The sequence below is a fragment of the Sminthopsis crassicaudata genome, chromosome 6, assembly GCF_048593235.1.
Source record: "Sminthopsis crassicaudata isolate SCR6 chromosome 6, ASM4859323v1, whole genome shotgun sequence".
Taxonomy (NCBI): domain Eukaryota; kingdom Metazoa; phylum Chordata; class Mammalia; order Dasyuromorphia; family Dasyuridae; genus Sminthopsis; species Sminthopsis crassicaudata.
Window position 1 is genome coordinate 34,008,978 of NC_133622.1, and position 6,965 is coordinate 34,015,942.

Below are 6,965 nucleotides of genomic sequence, written 5' to 3' on the forward strand. Positions count from 1 at the left end.
TATATTTATCTCATTGCCTCTCCTACATTTTATTTCAAGGAATGACACATTTACTAACTTCAAAGTCATTCTAAACTTCAATTTTTTTCAACTGTAAAATGGAGATAATATTTACATTACCTACTACATGATAATAACCCCCCCAAAAAAAAATGTTGAACTACAAAGGACTGTAATTACCAGGACAGGGACTCAGTCGATTTCATATCCCTGTTCAGTATCCACTCATAAAAACTTAGGATGTTACATTATGTTTAATTATACCCATTCTGTGATTTTATATTGTGATACGACAAAATTTTTGAATCACCATTAGGCCTTTTTTTTTTTTTTTTTTTTTTTTGGAAACCAGATCAATTGAAAGGCTATGGGGGAGGGAAGAAGAAAGATGTGCTTTTAGGTTTCATAACTTAGTCGAAGAATAAAAACATGATAAGGATCTAAAATAACAGTTGCTGGGAAAACTCAAATTAATACAAACTTTATAACCTTCATAGATAAATAATAAGCTTAAAACCTCTATTAACGAAGACTATTCATCATGAAGTCCCAAATGATGTCTGTCCTAGACCCCAGCTTTGTAATTAAATGAATCCACAAAAACTTTCACAGTCTTCAATCTTATTGGGATATGACCTAATAATTCTTACTTTTAACAGGTAATGTAAATATAGTTTAATTGCAATTGGCTATAGTATTTTTATCATTTAAAAATAGGGAAAGTAAGTGTATGTATGACCAAAGAAAGGCAAGAAAGAAATAGATTCCATTAAAGTAGACCAGGAACCAATCATTTTAGCCATTCAAGTAATAAATTCCACAATCCAATCTATCCTACAATTATCTACATGGATAATTGAAATCACTGAAATAATTGATTTATTTCAGCTATGCTTCTGTACTGTCCTTTCAATCACTGAAGTTCCATAAGAGCTGCTGCTGCTGGATAAACAAGTTTTACTAAACCCTTAGTGACAACTTCTTTGAATTATCCCATGTTTTGTATACAATGTAAAATAATATATTCTACATTTCTCTTTTGATTTCAAAATGAAAGGAGTCAATTCTGATTAATATGGCAATATTTTAAAATATTAAAATTATTCATTCAAATTAACTAAAATATTTAAAAAGGTTCCTGATGAGGCCAGCTCCCTCAGAATTGTTCCTCTTGAACAATTCTATAAAAATCTATTAAAAGGAGTATACAATGAGACAGAGAAAGAGAGGGAGACAGAGAATTTTACAAGCTTCTTTTATCTAGTGGGACTTCACAAGAAGGTTGTCAGAGGCTTTTGGACACAAACCAAGCAAGGATAAAGTTATAGCACCCAATGAATCCACTCCAGAGCCAAAAGAAATGGAGCCACCCAGATGGTGAAGGACTCGGGCAGCCTGCGCTAGAGCTACAGCAAAAACAATATAGCCACTAGACTGCAAAGTAGAAATTAGTTTTTCCACTTTATTTTTATATACATTTATTAGTTGTCCCTCTCATTTGTACTCCCCCAATAAAAATATCAAGAAAACCCTAATAATATGCATAGTCTTACAAAACAAATTCTACATCAGTCATATCCAAAAATAAAGTATTTCATTCGGTATTTCAGGTGCACCACCTCCTTGGTAGAGTGGGTAACATCTTCATTTCCATCTTTCTGGCATAGTAGTTTAACATTAGATTGATCAGTTATAAAGTCTTTCAAAGTTATTATTGTTGAATAATTCTTATGATACAATATTATTTTATCACATTAATAACCGTAATTTAGCCATTCTCCAATAAGTAGGTACCTCCTTAGTTTTCATTTTGGCAAATATTTGAGGGCATAATATTTTCCATTCCTTTTCTTTTTTCTTAGATCTCTTTGGGCTAATAGTTGAAATCAAGAAGTAAAAGAATATGGACAATTCAGTGAGTTTGAGGCATATTTCCAAATTGTTTTCTGGAACAGACCACCCAATTCACAGCTCCATCAAAAATGTATTAGTTGAATATTTTTCTGTAGCCCCTCCAACATTTATCATTTTCTCTTTTGTCATTTTTGACTATCTGATGGATTTCAGATAGAAATTTAAAATAGTGCATTAAGGTTCTTAGAAGAGATCCGATAAAAGCAAAAACCATAATATCTGCTTGGGAATCAAGCCAAAACCACAACAAAGGATAGAGCCAAGTCTCTCTCTGGGACTTGCAAGTAGAAAGAGAAGGGTCTAAAGCAGAAGCCAAGAATTCCTTCAGATGGGAAGGTTGATTAAAAATCATTCTATCTGGGACATAGATTCAAGAGCACTACACTAGAAAGAAGAACCATACAAGGTCTGTCCACCCCATCGAAGAAAATAAAATCTGCCACAATTACAAAGTCCCAATCTAGACATGAAAGCTGAAGATGTGAGCAAATAAGTGAAAAAAATAGATAATTTTAAACATACAGTGGATTAAAAGAAGCACAAGAAGGAAGTCTAAAAGATAATAATGGCTCTATAAAAATATTCAGTTCTTAAAAAGGAAAAGAAAGAAAGATAGATAGATAGATAGATAGATAAATTTCAAAGACTCTAACTGGAAGTGAAGAAAGATGAAGCAAGAGATTAAGAGATTAAAAAGGAAGTCATCAGTGAAATTAGAGCTTTGAAGGAAAAGAAATAGAATGACAATAAGTAATTTAGAAGAGAACTTGGAAAATTTTGTCCAAGTAGTATGTTTCTTGGGGAAGACGACACAATGGAATAATCAAACCCAGGAACTGCATGAGACCACAAGAGATATCAAAACAAAATCAAAAAACTGGGGAGGCAGAACAATTTAAGAAATCTACTATTTAAAAAGTGACCTGGAAAACATGTTGAAGAAAAATAATTTAATAATCATTGTTATTGTTTAGTTGTTTCAGTCATGTCTGACTCTTTGTGATCCCATTAGGGTTTTCTTGGTATAGTGGTTTGCCATTTCCTTTTCCAACTCATTTTCTAGATAAAGAAATAGAAGTAAACAGGGTTAAATAACTTGCTTAGGAACATACCTCTAGTAAGTCTCCAAGGCATGATTTGAGCTCAGAAAAAAGTCATCCAGGCTCAACTCTATCCACTGTGTCACCTAGCAGCAGAGTATTCCAAAAAGTCTTAGTTCAATTTTAAGCTTTTAAAGCATAAAACTTTTAAATTTTTAATTCAAAAATTATGAAATAATTTTTATGATCTATTAAAATAAAAGAGAGCAAAGTAAAAAAATAGAAAGAATCCATCTTGAATTTCCTGAAAGAAAATCCAAACTAGAAGTATACAGATATATAATAACTTACAGCCAGAGGTTCTAGGTCAAAAAAATATCCTGCAAGAAGCCAAAAAGAGTTATAAGTATCACACTGCAACTACCATAAAGAAGAGAAAAACTTGGAATATAATTCTCCATGAGCTTAAACATAAGGGTTTATAACCAAAAATAGTATCCTGCAAAATCATGTATAACCCTCAAGGGTTTTTAAAAAAGAACCTGTAACAGAACAAAACACTTTCAAAGATATTTGATTTAAAGACCAAAACTAAATATAAAAAACATAGGGGAAAAAAAGAGTAACCTATATAGGTAAATACATTTGAGCAATGATAAAAAATTAAAAGATAAAACACTTGTATTCCAACAGGAGGAAAAGAATCAGAGGTCTCTTTAAAATCGTAGTGATTTCAAGGATCACAGAGTGAGTAAAGAATGACAGAAACAGGATCTAGGTGAGGTTTCCTTCCATGTTATATTTGTTTAAGAAAATTGAAGGGAGGAAAAGAATTGAAGAAGAGAGAGGGGCAGGATTTGTTTTTTATCATAACTGGATATACCACAAAAAGATTATATAAACTGAGAGGAAAGATTGTGGCAGTGGGCATCTCTTGAATACTGTTTAGAGCACCAAGTATTGTCTAGCATACAATAAGTGCTTACTAAATACTTGTTGACTGGTGACTTAGGAATCCACGTTTTAAAGCATATAAATATGCAAACATGTTTATACTCAATTATAAATGTATTTATATATATAATAGATTAAATACATGTAGCATCTTACAAATAATTTTAGATTCTTAGAATTTAGAGCTGGATTTTGGTGGTTATTGAGTCTAAACTCTCATTTTACAGGTGAAGAAACTTTGAGAGGGGAAATCATGTTTCTGATTCCAATTATGTTTCAAGCAACTCCCCCTAATCAGTTGCTCATTTCTTTATTTTGGGTTGTCTTATCAGTTTATATAGAGATTTGTTATACTAAAGAAGGAGGATTTGGTTGGTCCAGTGATTTCACTGTTAGAGAACTTCTCCTGAGTAAAACTCCCTTACCAATGTATAGTTTCATATCTGCTTTCCATCTTATCTTAAAATTTTGCTTGAGGTACTGAGAGGTTAAGTGCCTTGGCCATGGTCATCAATAGGTACCAAATAGGAATCAATAGCCAATAGGTATCAAAGACAGGACTTGAATCCAGGTCTTCTTGACTCCAAAGATATGTATATACTAGATCACTGCTCTCTTATATGGTATTTGTATGTCTGTGTTTCATATACTTGTTTTTATTCACTTAAATATGCTCTGCCTTTCAACCTAAAGTTGATAAGGACAGAGAACTAACTACCTTCCAGCCTTTTTTAGGGCAGATAATGGAAAAAGGAGTAATGGGAAGGAGTAGGCTGTAACACATTAATAGCAAGGAATTAAAAAGTAGAATGAATGATGTTATCAGAGAAATGCATGAGCTGGTAACATACCAAGAACAAAATCAGATTATGGACAAACCAGTGTTTCATTTTTTTGTCCTTCCTATGTCCAAAAAATTTTAGGAAACTCCCAGAAGGTTGATTGGCTACTCTCTGGCAAACTTATGGGAAAACATAGACAAGAGTCATACAGAATGCACAGGGATGTGACTTTGGAAGAAAGTCATTCTTGCCACAAATTGATTTGAATACCCAAATATCCCCACTTGTGCTTTGCACCCAGTAGGTATTCAATAGCAGCTATTGTCGACTGACAAATTCTACTATTAGGAGAGTATGATTATCTTCAGAATAAATCACAGACACCAAGGATAGGTAAGGGTAATATTTGCACATCTCTAGCTTCTATATTAAAACATACCTTGTTCAAATCCAACTGGAAAACATACCATCAGGCCATGATGGATTTAATTAGTGATAAATTTCTTAGCCAATCAGCAAACATTATAGTCTGCTCTGTTATTCAGATTCAATAGGCTGTCTTTTTTTAAAGCTAACTGTTCAAGTAAATTGAATGTTATCCAATTCTCTGTCAGAAAAGGACGATTTTGTCAGTCAAAAGTAGTGTGGTCTGAAGGTCTCAGAAAAGAGACAGGTTGACAGGAATTCTTGATTTCTAATCCCTGCCTTGACAATGATACTGATTTGCTAAGTGACCTCTACAGAACAAGTCTCTTCATAGCTCAGTTTCTTCTCTTGCCAGAACATATCCCATTACCTTAAGGGAAATGAGTAAGAACTAAACATGCGAAATGCTATGGATGTTGGACTGTCACATTATTGGATAGTGCCTATTTTGAAAGCTTTTATCTACTTAATTTTGATGTATTGAGGCACTTATCAAATCAGTCATGTTATCTAAATCCTGACATACAATTTGATGACAGGAGGGGACAGTCAGGTGCTTGCTTCATAGTTTAATGTGAATCTACTCCTTTTTTAAACCTTTATAACTCATTCTGCTCCAATAAATTGCCTCAGCCAATTTTCCTTTGCTCTAGTTAATCCACAACTCCCCTCTGTCTCATACTTTCAGCATTCCCTAAAACATCTGCATGTCTTCATTCTCCCTCAGTGAATCATTCCTTTTCATCTTTCAGTTGCTGACCTAGTAAACACAAATCCATCTGTTAACACTTATGAAACTATGCTTTGCTTAGTTTTTTTTGACAAATTTCCTCTAATCTGATTTTATAACTCTACTTTACTAGCTCTGATTCTGAATTCTAAAGCACTTGCTGCACTTTGCAGAAGTATTAGCTTATTTCAAAACCCATGTCATTAGGCATTTTTTGGAAGCTTGGGGAGAAAAGGGAATAGATTCTAAGTAGGTACATAGCCATTCATCAGACCAATCACCAGATGCTGGGGAAATTCTGGCCTGGTGTTAGGGAAGCAGGTCCAAACTGCAGCATTCATTGGTTATTCCAAACCAAATCCCTCCAGGAAGGTGATATAAATTCTGGGACCAAACTTACCATTTCAGTATGCTTTGAGGAAGGAACAGTTGAGTTCAGAAAACTAAGGTCACTATAGACCGATGTCAGAATGGATCGAAATATTCAAAGTCTTCCTAAAATGATTTGTTTTCTTATATACTTTGAATGACAATTACCCAGAAGCAATTTCAATCTGTCAGCTGTGCTTCCAAGTTTGGAAGAATCAAAAATCATAGAATCATAAATTTTGAATAAGTAATAACTTAGTCTAATCCCCCTCAAATCTATCTCCTTATTAGGAGTGTGCTAGTGAATGTTTAACAACTAGAGAAGCTGGATGTATCCATGAAAAACTTAATTTTAATCTTCATTATTTTACCTATCGCATTATTAAGCCTAAGTAATCAGCAAATCAAGTCCTGATTTGTATTGTTTTCTGATTTCCAAGGTATAAATGTTCACACTGAAAATTTTACAATTGACTCTTTTGAGTCCTTTTAAATTTGCTCAGAGTTTGGGTAAAAGTCAAAAGCAGTTACTCTAGGAATCAGGGGAATGGGATGACCTCAGACTGTCATTTACTTTACTCTTTAACTATTGAAATCTTATTCCCCCTTCAGGCCCAACTCAGATTCTGAGGTTTCTTTGCAAGTTTGCTTTTAGGATCCCTTTCCTGATTCTTAAGGGAATCTCTACCTATTTTGAACTAGCATAATAATGTACATTTGTAGTATTTTAAGTATTATATTATAATTTAA